Source organism: Lipotes vexillifer, unplaced genomic scaffold (assembly GCF_000442215.2).
Source record: "Lipotes vexillifer unplaced genomic scaffold, Lipotes_vexillifer_v1.1 scaffold1197, whole genome shotgun sequence".
Classification (NCBI taxonomy): domain Eukaryota; kingdom Metazoa; phylum Chordata; class Mammalia; order Artiodactyla; family Lipotidae; genus Lipotes; species Lipotes vexillifer.
The window spans coordinates 147,940-164,041 of NW_006780020.1; positions in this window are offsets into that span (position 1 = coordinate 147,940).

Genomic DNA, 16,102 nt, shown 5'->3' on the forward strand with positions numbered 1-16,102 from the left:
CCTTCCACAGGGGCCCACTCAAGCTCAGGAAGGCTAAAGTCTAGGAGGCAGGACCCCTGAGTTCTGATCAGCCTCTGTAACCAACTCCCTTGACCATGCTGGGACTCCAGGGTCACTCCTGCAGAGGGGTCACAGTATGATGCAATCGTTTGGTGCACCAGCGTTAAAGCCAGACAAACTTGGGTTTAACTCTCAGTGCCTCCATCTCCCAGGTGGTAACTCAGTGATTTCCTCTCTCTGAGCCTCCATTTCCTAAACTATGAAACATAGATTTAAAAAAAAATAAAACCCACCAGGTTACTGGGGAAATTATTTAAGAACATGAAGGGAAAATCCTTAGCAAAGTGCCTGACATAAGGTGATGTTCATTTAATAATTATAGCTAATATTTATTGAACATTTGCTCTGGGCCTGTCTACACAGGCATCACCTCATTTAACCTTCACAACAACCCAGAGTGGTAGATAACATTATTATTATCCCCATTTTACAGATGAGGAAACTGAGGCACTGGCCCAAGGTCACACAAGTAATAAGAGGGAAACCTGAGCCCAAGTACTCTAACTCTTACACTGTCATTTTCAATATTATCGTTATCAGCAAAAATAATAACACTGAAAGGATTCCAGTGCCAAATGTGGAGGGAATTGCTCTTCCCTCAGATTCCCCACAGATCCTTTATATGTTAATGTTAATGTTCATCCTTTCTCCCTGCTTCATTTCCAGATTTTAGCTACCACTCATTTAGTCACTCAGCAGACATTCACTGAGCAGCTACTATGTGCCAGGCACTATGCTTGGCCCTGAGGATACAGCACTGAACAAAACAGTCAAGGTCCCTGCCCTTAGGGAGCTGGGAACTGAAGAATGAGAGGAGCCAGTCATGCAGAAAACCAGAGGCCCTAAAGTGGGAATGAGCATGACTGGGATGAGCTAAGAAGAATCAGAAGGGCAGAGGGGCTGGAGAAGTGAGCGGGAGGAGATGGCCCCTGCCCCTCCCTGGACTCCAGTTCACAAGCTGATGGCACACACCTCCCTGGTGGTTCCCAGAGCCCGTGAATACAATATGTCCAAAACAGAAGTCATTACTTTTCCAGCCAAATCCCCCTCCTCTTCCCCGAGCAGCCACTGCACAACTAAACATCCAGTGGCCCAAACTAAAGACCTGTTAAACATCTCTTGAATTTGTCCTTTCTCAATCGCCATGATCCTGCCTTGGTCCAGCCCTCATCATCACTCACCTGAGCTGTGAGACTGGCTCTTAACTGCCTCTTCACTTCCAACAGCTCCCTCAGGCTGCTGCCAGAGATCTTGCAAAAACAAATGTGAACATATAACTCCGCCAGTGTAAAAACCCTCATGGTTCCTTTGTAGTCTCAGGATGAAGTCTAAACTCCTTGGCCTGGCAGATAACACCCTTCATAATGAGGTCTGAAGCCACATTTCCATCCTTATCTCCCACTAGTCAGCCACATGTCTCAGAGCACCAGCCATATCTAATTACTTTTTCATACCACCAGGAACAGCACACTCTATTCCCTCTGCTTAGAATTCCTCTTCTGTTCCTCTCTCCCTGAAGAACTACTATTCAACCTTTCAGATACAGCTCATCTCCTCACTACAACCTTCCCTGATTGCCTCCAGGCAGAACTATCCACCTCACTCTCCCAGGACCCATAGCACATGATATTTATAAGACAGCTATAGCATTCATCAAACATGTTCCTGATTATTTGGTTATATATCTATCTCCCCACCAGACTGAGCTCAGAAGGGCTGGGATACTGCCCTGTTGAGCGCAATGCCTAGTACACAACAGATGCTCAGTGAGTATTTGGTGAAAGAGTGAATTAAAAAATGATAGAGCACAGAAAAAAAAATCAATGAGTCCCTTAAAAACCAAATTTCCAAACTTGGTCTCATTAGCTCAAATCAAAAGTCTACAAGAAAGCCTGAAGGGCTTCCCTGGTGGCGCAGTGGTTGAGAGTCCGCCTGCCGATGCAGGGAACACGGGTTCGTGCCCCAGTCCGGGAAGATCCCACATGCCGCGGAGCGGCTGGGCCCGTGAGCCATGGCCGCTGAGCCTGCGCGTCCGGAGCCTGTGCTCCGCAGCTGGGGAGGCCGCAACAGTGAGAGGCCTGCGTACCGCAGGAAAAAAAGAAAGAAAGAAAGAAAGCCTGAAGCCTGAGAAGTAGCCAAAGCTAAATTTGTCTTGCCACCTGGGAATCACAGATTGTCAGGACTAACCAAAAAGACCAGGGAGATATTAAGGTCTCAAGACTAATGATTAATCCAAGGTCCCCCAGTCAGGTGTCAAGAGAGCAGAACTAAAAGCCAAGACTCCTGCCTCCTAGTGTTGGAAGGGCCCATCCAAGCCAACCTCCATCCACAATTCAAAGACAAGGGCAGGGACTTCCCTGGTGGTCCAGTGGTTAAGAATTCGCTTTCCAGTGCAGGGGACAAGAGTTCGATCCCTGATTGGGGAACTAAGATCCCACATGCGCGGGGCAACTAAGCCTGTGCGCCTCAACTACTGAGCACATGAAATCTGGAGCCCACACGCCACAACAAAAGATCCCGCATACCTCAAGGAAGATTCCGCGTGCCACAACTAAGCCAATGCAGCCAAAAATAAATAAATAAATAAACGTTTTTTAAAAAACAACACAAAGACAAGGGAAGCAATGTCATCGTGTACACAGGGTCTCCAAGAAGGTATCCCTAACTCAAGGTGCCAAATGTACATTCAAGCTCTGCTCTTGTGTGAACTGTGTCCCACCAAAATTCATATGTGGAAGTCCTAACCTCCAGTAGCTCAGAATGTGACCTTATTTGGAGATAGGGTCTTTACAGAGGTAATCAAGTTAAAATGAAAAAATGAGGTCATTAGGGTGGGTCCTAATCCAATATGACTGGTGCCCTTATAAAAAGGGGATGTTTGGACACAGACACATATACAGGGAGAATGCTGTGAAAACATGAAGATGGCCATTTTATATACAAGACTTGAGCACCCCGGGATTTTGGTGTCCGTGGTGGGGGCAGGGGCGGCCCTGGAACCAGTCCCCCATAGATATGAAGGGACAACTATACTTTGTTATGGCAGCAGTAACAAATTGACAGAAGCCCTCTAGAGCAGTGGTTCTCAAAGTGCAGTCTCCCAGTGGGAAACAAGGGAAAAGTAGAATCAGCATCACCTGGCATTTGTTAGACAGGCAAGACCTACCAACCAGAAACTCTGAGATGGGGACCTAGCAAACTATGTTTCAATAAGCCCTCCAGGTGACTTCTGATGCACACCAAACTTGAGAACCATGCTTAAGAGCTACTCTATCTATGCTGGGATGACTAATATCCCCCCAAAATTCATGTCCACCAAGACCCTCAGAATGTCACCTTATTTGGAACTAGGGTCTTTGCAGATGCAATTAGTTAAGATGTGGTCATACTGGATTAGTGTGGGCCCTAAACCCAATGACTAACAGAGAAAACAGAGACACAGACACAGAGGGAGAACACCATGTGACAACAGAGGCAGAGATTGGAATGATGTGTCTACAAGCCAAGGAATGCCAAGGATTACCAGGAGTCACCAGAAGCTAGGAGAGAAGCAAGGAAGGATTCCTCCCTAGAGCTTTCCATCCCTGCTAACACCTTGATCTCAGAGTTCAACTCTCCAGAACTGTAAGAGAATAAGTTTCTGTTGTCTTAAGCCATCCAGTTTGTGGTAATTTGTTATAACAGCCCTCAGAAAATAATTTCATATTCAATACAAAAGTAACAAGCCACATGCAGCTATTTAAATTTAAGTTAGTTAAAATGAAATAAAATCAAAAACTCAGTTCCTCAGCTGCACTGGCCACATTTCAAGTGCTCAATAGCCACATGTGACTTGTGGCTACTGTATGTGACAGCACAAATATAGAACATTTCCATCAGAACTGAAAGTTCTATTGGATGCCACTGCCTTAGTGGCCCATGGGCTAAATCCAGCCCACCACTTGTTTTGCTATGGCCCACAAGCTTAGAATGCTTTTTACATTTTTAAATGGTTGGAAAATTAAAAGAATAATAATATTTGGTGACCTGTAAAAATTATATGAAGTTCAAATTTCAGTGTCTATATGTAAAATGTTATTGGAATACAGCCACACCCATTCATTTACATACTATGACTGTTTTTGTGCTACAACAGCTGAGTTGAGTAGTTGTGACAGAGATCATATGGCCCATAAAACAAAATATCTACTATCTGGTCTTTTTCAGAAAACATTTGCCCTACTTTTTTCTAGAGCAAGTGTATGCTGCTCTAGAGGATAATGAAGAGTGTCAGGAGAGGATATTGGAACAAATTGGCATGATGTTGAGCACTGAGAAACTCGCTTTGAGATGTCCATCGGTATATACTTCCCAGACCAGAGTAAAATCAAGGAGATTACATATTATCTTTTATTTATATGTATATAGTATACATATAAATAATAGCCACATATACACACTCACACATGTACATTATACACAGTCACATACACACAGAATACGCTTAGAGAAGGGACTGGAGGAACATATATTGTGTGGACCAAAAAAGTGCCTTCAGTTTTTTAAGTAAAAATAAAAGACACATTTTTCATTTTCACCAAGAACTTTATTGAACAACATATTTACCCTTTTGTTCCACTACCTTCTGCCATTTTTCAGGCAACTTCATAATTCCATCTTCCCAAAACTTTTTATCTTTTTGAGCAAAGAACTGTTCCAGGTGCCTTTTACAGTCTTCCAGGGAATTGAAATTTTTTCCATTAAGAGAATTTTGTAAAGATCAAAATAAATGGAAATCTGAAGGTGCAATGTCTGGTGAATATGGCAGATGAATCAGAACTTCCCAGCCAAGCTGTAACAGTTTTTGCCTGGTCATCAAAGAAACATGCGGTCTTGCATTATCCTGATCGAAGATTATGCACTTTCTGTTGACTAATTCTGGACGGTTTTCATTGAGTGCCACTTTCAGTTGGTCTAACTGGGAGCAGTACTTGTTGGAATTAATCGTACGATTTTCAAGAAGGAGCTCATAATAGAGGACTCCCTTCCAATCCTACCATAAACACAACAATATCACCTTTTTTGGATGAAGACCAGCCTTTAGTGTGGTTGATGGTGGTTCATTTCCCTTACCCCACAACATTTTCTGTTTCACATTGTTGTACAGTACCCACTTTTCATCACCCGTCACAATTTGTTTTAAAAACGGAACGTTTTCGTTACGTTTCAGTAGAGAATCGCATGAGGAAATATGGTCAAGAAGGTTTCTTTCGTTTAACTTACGTGGAACCCAAACATCAAAGCGATTCACATGACCAAGCTGGTGCAAATGATTTTCAGCACTTATCTGGATATTTTGAGTATGTTGACTATCTCCCGTGTGGTATAACGTTGATTGTTCTCAATTATTGTTTCGATTTGATTGCTATCAACTTCAACTGGTCTACCCAACCGTGGAGCATCGTCCAGCGAGAAATCTCCTTCATGAAACTTCACCAACGACTTTTGACAGGTTCAATCAGTCACGTGCACCTTCTCCATACACTGCACAAATCTTTTTGTGCATTTCAGTTGCGTTTTTACCTTTCTTGAAATAATAAAGCATAATATGCCGAAAATATTGCTTTTTTCTTCCATTTTCAATATTAAAATGGCTACACAAAAATTCACCAATTTTGATGTTTTTTTTTAAATGCACACTGACATGACAGCTGTCACATACAATCTAACAAAATTGTTTCGAATGAAGTTAAAGACAACTAAATGCTACTAGAGCCATCTTATGGAAAAAAAACAAACGAACCTTTTGGCCCACATAGGTATTAATGATAGCCCTCTAATGGGGGAGGGGAGAATGGGACTGTGGAGTTTATTTCTTCTGATATTATTGCCCTCAGTATTTTCTGATTCTTCTGTAATAAGGAGATACTGCTTTTTCCATAAGAAAAAAAAAAAATGTGCCTGATTCTAAAGCCAAGCTCCTAACCTCTATACCAGATTGTAAAGGCTGGGCCTCCTGGTCTGCCCTTATCTTTTTGTAGCTCTGAATACCTTCATGCTTTCTTTCCCCATCAGTACTGACTCTCAGAAAAGGCTCTGCTTGCCCCATTTACACTGAGCTATTGTCAACTGACTCACAGATGACTATGTATATTCTTCCTCTCAGGGCAGAACAGTGTTGCCTAGAGCTGCGGGCATGAAGCTCTACCAGTGGAATGGTAACTATCAGTAGCCAGGTAGGAACACGGAGGGCCTTCTGGTCACCCCTGAAATCCCTGGACACAGGGAACTGCCCACCTTGGTTATATGCAGGAGCCTAGCCAGGGTGCAAACTTAGCCTCTGCTTCCAGAACAATCAACAAATACATACAGCTACACTTACAAGGCAGGATCCAAGCTTGAGGCTTATGCAACACTAGGCAGAAAGCCTCTGAAATCCAGCCCACTTTTAAGACCCAGTTGATGATGACCTAGACTCAGGAGACCTGAGTTCAAGTTTCTGCTCTGCCACTAACTCCCTGGGAAACAGCAGTCCCTCTATTTTTCCTCTCCTGGCCTCAGTTTTGCCTCTGGTAAAGGACCAGGCTTGGACGGGGTGACTTCCAAGTTTTCCCTCAGCTCCACTCTGGGCTACTCTGGATCCTCCAGTTGTGTGTGTAGGCCTGGGACAGGGTCCAAAGAATTCCTCAAGGGTCAAACGATTAACCATTGGGCTGGGTCACTTCCAGAAAGGACTCAAAAATTAACCTGGTTACTCTCGTTTACCCCTTTAATCTTTACCATCCACACTCTGGTGAGGCATCGTTCCTTTCCTGCCTGCATGGTCCGGGTGCCATCCTGCAGCCACCTACCCAGGGTGCGCCAGTCCCTGCCCCCTCAATTCCCCCTCCCCCTAACTAAATTATTCCAATCCTCTCCCCCCCACCAAATCTTTTCTGACTTCCCAAGGCCCTGTGACCACAGCCCTCTGTTCAACTCTATATACTGTGCTATATCCCAGGGGAAGGTGCTTAGCACAGACTACCTGGGGTTGTAGTGACCTCTCCTATAGCCACTTCTTCCTACTTGGCTACTCCCTTTGGGAATAGAAACTGTGCTGTGCTCAACCTTTTATCCTATGCACGGGTTCATTGCTGAGGATGCTGGAACACTTGAAATGCCTTTCACTGCGCTGAGAAACAAGGCCTGACAATGAGGAAATGTTCTTAACTCTTCAGAGTACTTGTAAGCTCTCTTAGCTCCTTGGATCCTCATGGGAACCCTGTGAAACAAGCCAACCACCTAACTGGAGTGTGAAGCACTTAACATGGAGGTGAAGCAATCTCCTTAAGGCCACGTGGCAAGTTGGTGGTAGAGCACAAGCATATGACAGAGTTTTTGCCTACGAGTTCTGGGCTTTGGGGTGTGTGGCACGCAGCAAAACCATAGCCTCACCCTCTTTTTAAGAAACTGCAGCCAGTTGCAGCCTCCATACCAACATATGGACACACAAACACTTTATAAATACCTTCACACTGGCTCCAGGCTGCTCAGGGCTTCACCTCTTTAGAATCTCGGGCTGTTTCTCTCCCCACTTTCATCATCACTATTTAACAGTCCAGCACAGTTCCCAGCCAGATCAATATACTTTTCAAAGAGATTACAAAGGGCCAGGAGACACTGAACTTGGTCCCACTTGCTCTGGCATGCTCTCCTCAGCCCCTCCCTGTGCACCAATTGCTTAGCAGGGAGAAGAGAGGCATAAAAGCTTTAGAGTGTGGGCAAGCATCCCAGCACACAACTGGGAGCTGGGCTTCCCAGTCAAAATATTTTTGCCCTGTCCAGTGTCCACGGAAAAATACTTTCTCCTCACAGCCACCACCTTTGCAGTTTAGCAGGGTCATTTAGGAATCTGTAAATAGATGCACATATTCATATGCATAGGACTCTTAGGTGCCAATGTTTATAGACAGGTGCATTTATGCTAGTGTGTGTCGGGGGTGGGGTGCATTGTGTAGGTATAATGTGGACATCCATGGAGGACATCTGCAGGTACCCTCCTGAAAATGCATACACATGTAGATGAGTATGTGGGTGGGCAGAAATCACCATTCACCCATCAGTTCAACACAGATGTATTGGTGTTTCTGGCACTGTGTGAGGCTCTGGGATGAATAAGACACAGTAGATGGATAGGTACACACCAGAGTACATGAGTGGTAGGTGTGTTTTTCAGTACTATGTAGATGTCTATGAAATCACTGCACATATGTATGTGTACATCAGGGCCTACAGCAAGCTAGGATTGCATAAGTGAGGGTGCTTCTTCTGTCAATGCTGCAAGATGCTGCTATGCTCTCTCCCCGAGCCCCAGGGATCAGATCTAAACAACCCTCACCTGAGCCTTGGGCAAGAGAGGCATCCTCTGCCCACTGCTCTACCAGGGAAGAAGTCTGAAGTGTTGGGTCCCCCTCAACATTCCAGCCATGCCACCCTCCCCACCCATAGGAAGGTGAGGCAAGATTTCTTGACAACAGGGCACAGAGAGTCCAGGCTGCTGGAAACCACCTGAGCTTCACGTGGTTTTATGCTTTCATAGTTAATGTTTGGCCCTGAGTTATTTCTACTCTAGGAGGTAAGCTGGAAAAGGCAGCGGAGAGATGGAGGCAGGGGAGATAAGGTGCCAGGTCACCTGCAAGAGGCACCCAGCCCAGCAGTCACCTCTGGCACCACAATACCTGCAGTGTTCCAGGCCCTACCAAAGGAGGGAGGCACCCAAACAGGAGAGAGCAAGGGCTTCTGGGGACAGGGGTGGAAAAGAGAGCCCTTACAAAGGGCACCTCAGGAGCCCAGTGTCCCCTCTGCAGCCTTCAAATGGATGCAGGAAGCCCCTCTATCAACATGTCAGCCGGCCTCTGCGTGGTCACCTCTCAAGACACAGAAGCTCATGACCTCTAAGATGCTCTCTTGAAAATTTCTCTTTTATACTGGGACAAAAATCTACCTCCTAGCAACTTTCATTCATTGGTCCTACTTTCCCTTTCAAAAAAATTAGTCTTCCTAGGAGTAACTGTCCTTTGATTAATGTCTCCAGAAGGTTTCAAATGCTAATACATAACCTTGGAAAAATACAGTATTATTTTATAGTTTGAGTATTTTGCTTTCCCACTTGAAGTCTTTAAACTCCTTAAGAGTATGTATGTATATGGATGTATTTTTATGTATATGCATGTACACACCGTGTACATATTTTACATTTACTGTGGGTGTATATATAATATACTTTATATGTATATACTATATATATGTGTGTGTATGTTTACATATATAATGTATCTACCACCATTTATTTAATGTTTACCATACCAAGGACCATGCTCAGAGTTCATACTATCTTATTTCATCTCCACAGCACTATAGAGCACTATTATTCCTATCATATCAAAGAGAAAACTGAGATTACCTCAATACCTCAAGTGAGGTCTCCCAGCTATGAGTAGAATTCAAACCCAGGTCATTTTGATTTTAGGCATGTCCTATTAAGCACACTATAATCTTTCATATGCCTTGTATACAGTAAACCAAAATAAATGCTAAATAAGTGAATTATTCATTTAATTAATTAACTAACCCATCCATTCCCAGTAACACTTAGAATAGGTGAGTTTATCACATTAATTGGCTGCATCTGGAATGGGTGAGATGTAGGACAAATGAAAAGAGAGAACAAGGAGACAGTCTGGGGTCTGGGCCACTTCACTGGAAGACAGGAACTTTTGACTTCAAGGTTTCCCCAGCATAGCTGGGGAGGGAGAGACAAGAAAGGAAATGCAGTGAGCTTCTGACCTTTGCCCAATCCCTGAGTACCTAGAATGCCCTTCTCTCCCGTGTCAGCCTCTCCTCCTTCAAGATCCAACTCGAACGTCACCTTTTCCCTGAAGTTCATCTACCCATTCTTTCTCTCGAGGCAGAATTATTCCTCCTTCAGCTGTGTGAACTTCACACACACCTCGATTATAACACACATCACATCACGTTGTATTTATTTGTCTGTCTCTCTAGACTGCAGTCCTCAAATGCTGGGCTTTATAGTCTCAGGGCCTAGCACAGCGCCTTGCAGAGATGGCACTCAATGAACATATGCTGGGAGTGAGTCAGTGAGTGAGAGATCAGAGAAAGTGAGGGCCATCTTGTGGAAATAAGGGAACCCCTGAGCCCAAACCAGACCAGAAGTTGGTACCCCACAAATGACGTGTAGGTTGTCATCACTGTCATGGGCTCCTACTATGAGGATTGGGATGGCAAACTCCTTATTCTCCACAGCCAGTGTCCTCCAGAAACCTCCCCACCGTTTCTGGTGAAAGCTGAAGTATGAATCACCTGCCACTCTAATACCCTTCACGTTGGGGAGATCGGCCAGCCAGTCTCCCACCCTTCCTCTAGCTGTGCAAACAGGAGGGGCCCCCCAGTTGGAAAGTTTACCAACCCAATATACCCAGGACTAAGAGGGAGAGTCTAGGAAACCTTGGAGGCCAAGAAATCTAGATAACTGGGAATAAGTAGACTGTGGACAGAAGAATTCAGAGAGGCCAAAATGGACAGAGGCTACAGCGGGTAAGCTCCAGATAAATAAACAATAAGGAACCTGTCAGGGCAGAGGATAAGAGCTCCCAGAGACACAACTGTTACCCCTTGGGAATGGCACAGCCGGCAGAAAAAGCCAAAAGCCTGAGGCAAGGACTGGGATGCGGCCAGGTAGAGAAGGGGTCACCAGGATGTGTGAGGCAAAAAAGGCTCTTAGACTGCATGTTTAACATCTAAGTCTAGCTGTTTCCCAGAGCCCTTTAGGGAACTCCCACAGTTTTTCTCAGAGCCCTTTAGGGAACTCCCAAGGTTTTTCTTATGGAACCTGGGGGCGAATTCACCAGGCTTAGATCAAAAGAATCTCAGACTGTGCCACAGGCATGTCTAAGAAACTCCTCTGGATGATACAGTTCTATCCATCAGGGCTTGATTCTATCCAAACAGGGCTTAATTCAGCTCAAAAAAAGATGACAAGAAACACATGAAAAGAAGCTCAGCATGACTCATCATCAGGGAAATGCAAATCAAAACCACAATGAGACACCACTGCACACCCACTAGGCTATAATCCAAATAAATAACAAAAGATAACAAGCGTTGGAGAGAATCAGAACCCACATACATTGCTTGTGGGAATGTAAAGGTGCGGCTGGTGTGAAAACCAGGGTGGTGGTTCCTCAAAAAGTTAAAGGTAGAGTTAGTATGTGATCCAGCAATTCCACTGCTAGGTATATACCCCAAAGAGTTGAAAACATATGTCCACACAAAAATTTGTACATGAATGTATATAGCAGCACTATTCATAATAGCCAAAATGTGAAAACAAGCCAAATGTCCATCAATTGATGAAAGGATAAACTAAATGTGGCATATGTTATTCAGCATAAAAAGGAATATTGATGCATGCTACAACATGGATGTACCTTGGAAACATTATCTTGAATGAAAGAAGCCAGGCACAAAAGGTCACATATTTCCATGTATATGAAATATCCAAAATAGGTAAATCCATAGAGAAGAAAGTAGATTAATGGTTGCCAGGGACTGAGGGAAAGCAGAAATAGGGTGTAACTGTATATGTTTCCCTTTGGGGTGATAAAAAATGCTTTGGAACTAGATAGAGGTGATAACTGCACAACATTGTAAATGTACTAAATGCCACTGAATTATACACCTTAAAATAGTTAATTTTATGTTGTGTGAATTTCATCTCAATTTTAAAAAAAAGGAAAAGACCTGGGCTACCAAGGCCATTTAAATCACTGCGTAGGCACTGCCTTCTCACCAAAGTGGACACCGTGCCTCTGCTTAACAAAGTCAGGGAGTCACAGCTAGGAACCTTCTCTACCCAGCCAGCCAGTGAGGCAGGGCTCCCCTTCCTCACTCTGTCTCCACCTCAGCAATTCTCTCTGCCTAATGAGGCCACGGGTGCCCCCAGAGCCCTCAGAGGTGTCAAAGCAGAAAATCAGGGCAGAAGGGAGCTCCTGAGCACTGACCTTCCTCTGAGCTCACTGTGTGGCTCCTTCACAGTTCCCACAGCCAATAATTCACCAGCTGCCCAAAGCGCTGGTCCTGTTAAAGGGGCCCAGGCTGGTGAGGGAGACTTTCTCTGCTTCCCAACAGATAATGACCATTTACTGATGGCCTACTATGGGCCAGCACAGCACATGTTATTTGACTTGATTATCATAATAAACCTCACAATAAGCCTATAAAGTAGATATTATCAGGGCCACAGTAGGACTTTCATGGATCCTAGGCAGGGATCCCTTCCTGAACAAAAAAATGTTAAAAATTGTATTTAATGACTGCGTTGGTATAAATATATTAACATTGTCTTAATGTTGTATATTAAGACATTTTCTTTTACCTAAAAGTTTATCTTTTTCTAATTTGAAAAGAAACTAAAACATTTCCATGAGCTCCTAAAAATATCATGGGTCCTAGATGTTGTACTTTCTGTGCCTGATGGGTAAATTCAGTCCTGGATATTACTGCCACCATTTCACAGATGAGAAAACTGAGGCTTAAATTACAGAGCCAAAAAGTGGTAGGAATAGGTGTATGGTCGGTTAGTTTCTGACAAAGGTGCCAAAACAGTTCAATGGGGAAAGAATAGCATTTTCAACAAATGGTGCTTGGGACAACTGGATATCTACATACGAAGGAATGAAGTCGGACCTCTACCTCACACAATATACAAACATTAACTCAAGATGCATCAAAAACCTAACTGTAAAAGCTAAAACTTAAAAACTCTTAGAAGAAAACATAGATATAAATCTTCATAATATTATGGTTTCTTAGATATGACACCTAAAACACAAGCAACCAAAGAAAACATAGACAAATTGGACTTCATCAAAAATTTTTAAAACATTTGTGCTTCAAAGGACACTATCAATAAAGTAAAAAGATAATCCACAGAATGGGAGAAAATATTTGCAAATCACTTATCTATTAAGAACTTTTTTTTTTTTTTTGGCTGCTTCGGGTCTTAGTTGCAGTGCACGGGCTCTTCATTGTGGCACACAGGCTTCTCTCTAGTTGTGGTGCGCGGGCTCCAGAGTGCATGGGCTCTGTAGTTGACTCACGTGGGCTTAGTTGCCCCACAGCATGTGGGATCCTAGCTCCCCGAACAGGGATCGAACCTGTGTCCCCTGCATTGGAAGGCAATTCTTAACCACTGGACCACCAGGGAAGTCCCTGATAAGAACATTTTAAAAACTTTCACAACAATTAAAAAACCCAATTTAAAAATGGACAAAGGAAATAGAAATTTCTCCAGAGATATGGGAATGGCCAACAAACATGTGAAGTGATGTTCAGTGTCATTAGTCACTAGGGAAATGCAGATAAAACCATGAGATACCATTTCACACCCACTAGGATGGCTTTTTTTTTTAAAGGAAGTAACAAGTGTTGGTGAGGATATGGAGAGGTCAGAGCCCTCATACGTTACTGGTGGGAATGTCAAATGGTGCAACCTCTTTGGAAAAATAGTTTGGCAGTTCCTCAAAAAGTTAAACATAGAGTATGATCCAGAAATTCTACTCTTCAATATATCCCAAAAGCAATTAAAATATATATTCACACAAACACTTGAACACAAATGTTCAGAGTAGCATTATTCATAATAGCCAAAGAGTGGAAACAACCCAAATGTCCATCAAGTGATGAATGGATAAACAAAATATATTCTATCTACTCAATGGAATGTTATTTAACCATAAAAAGGAATGAATTATTGATACATACTACAATATGGATGCAACTTGGAAACATTATACAGAATGAGAGAAGCCAGATACAAAAGGCCACATATTGTATGATTCCATGTTATACGAGATGTCCAGAATAGGCAAATCCATAGAGACAGAAAGCAGATTAGTGGTGGTCTGGAACTGAGGGGAGAGGAGAATGGGGAGTGACTGCTTACAGTTTCTTTTTGGAGTAATGGAAGTGTTCTGGAATTAGATAGTGGTTATGTTTGCCCAACTTTGTGAATATACTAAAAAACAATGAAATGTGTATTTCAAAATGGCCAAATTTATGGCAAGTATATGAATTAATCTCAATTTTTTTAAAAGAAAAAAGTGATTGTGGTTATGGTTGTATAACTGTGAATATGCTAAACACTATCAAAATGTACACTTTAAATGAGTGAATTGTGTGGTATGTGAATTATATCTCAATAAAGCTATTACCAAAAAAATTACTGTCCCTGGCAGTCCAGTGGTTAGGACTCCATGTTTCCACTACCAGGGGCCCATGTTCGATCCCTGGTCAGGGAACTAAGATCCCTTCAAGCCATGCGACACAGCCAAAAAAAAAAAAAAATTACAAGACTACAGTTCAAGTCCAGGTCTTCCCATTCCCAAATTCTTTTAACCACGACATGACCCAGCTTTATTTGCAGGCTGACTAGTCCCTGAAGATGTCTTTATCTCCCTTCTTTCCCCATACAAGCTCTTTTTTCACTCCCTACCTTGTCCTGCCCTCTGAACACCAAAAGCTCCAGGCAAGCGGTTTCTTTTTTCGAAGTGGTTTCTTCTTTCTAAGCAGTCCCTCTTCAATTGTTCCCAACTGCCTACAATCTAAAGCCAAATCTCCTTACCCTGGAAATCAAGGCCTCTCAAGATCTAGCACCAGCTTTCTTTTTCTAGTACTCTGCTCCACACCCCCAACATTCTAGCCAAACAATTCTTTCTGCCCTTCCCTGAATCATGTCCTTTCCTGATGTCCCATGCGCCTAGAAAACTCTCTCTCCAGCCCTCCACAGTACAGCCAAATCCTGCCCCTCTGCTCTGACACCACCTGGTAGCTTCTTTGAGTTCAAAATTTTACACACACACACACACACACACACACACACACACACACACACGTACTGGCATTAATTCTTCCTCTAGTTCTCACGGGTCTCTATTTACACCTCTATGCATTTGTCCCTGTGTTAAGGTATTTGGACATATGTTCCTTGAAAACAGCACAATAAACAACCCAGAGCACCCAGCCCAGTGTCTGGCACACAGTGGTACTCACAAAAGTCATGCTCAACTAACTGAAGTGAATTCAGTCTCACTCCCAATCACCTCAATTCCCGTTTTCCCCTAATGGCAGTTTTCCTGCCAATTAGAAATGCTACAGGCAATGTGAAGAAGGTATTTAGAATACTAATGGATGAAAATGGCTTTCAGCCACGTCTATTTCATATAAATTAATCGCTGTGAGTTTTATGGCTTTGGTTGCCTTGACTACACAACTGTTGGTGGCATACCCTGCTCAACTCAAGGAGTGGAAGTATTCCCTGCCAGGTGATGTCAGCCAGGGGTGATACAAAGGGGATGAGAAATCAACATCTGAGTTATCAGTATCTTCCTGAGCTCGCTGGGATCCCTCCTGCCTCTTCCTCAGCTCCAACTGAGACAGCCAAGGAGTTGGGAAACCCAAAGGATGTGCTGCAATTCTGCTCTGACAAGGTCCCAGGAAGGGAGAGCCAAGCCAACAACCCCCACTTTGGGTGTAATGTAGGGCTGCCCTCAGCGGAGGTGCCCTGCAATTTCCTAACCACCACTGCCCCCTTGTGCCCTGACTGGCCACATCCAACAATGTCCCACCTGCCCAAACCTCTAATGCAGCACTACCCAACAGAAACACAATGCAAGCCACAATGTAATGGTTAATTTTCTAATAGCCACATTTTAAAAGGTAAGAAGAAACAGGTGAAATTAAGTTTAATAATATATTTTATATAACCCAGTATATCGAGAATATTAGCACTTCAACATGTAATCAATATAAAAAATTAGTAATGAGATAGTCTACATTCTTTTTTCTACTTTAAATCTTCAGAATCTGCTGTGGGCTTCCCTGGTGGCACAGTGGTTGGGAATCCGCCTGCCAATGCAGAGGACACGGGTTTGAGCCCTGGTCCAGGAAGATCCCACATGCCACGGAGCAACTAAGCCCGTGAGCCACAACTACTGACCCTGCGCTC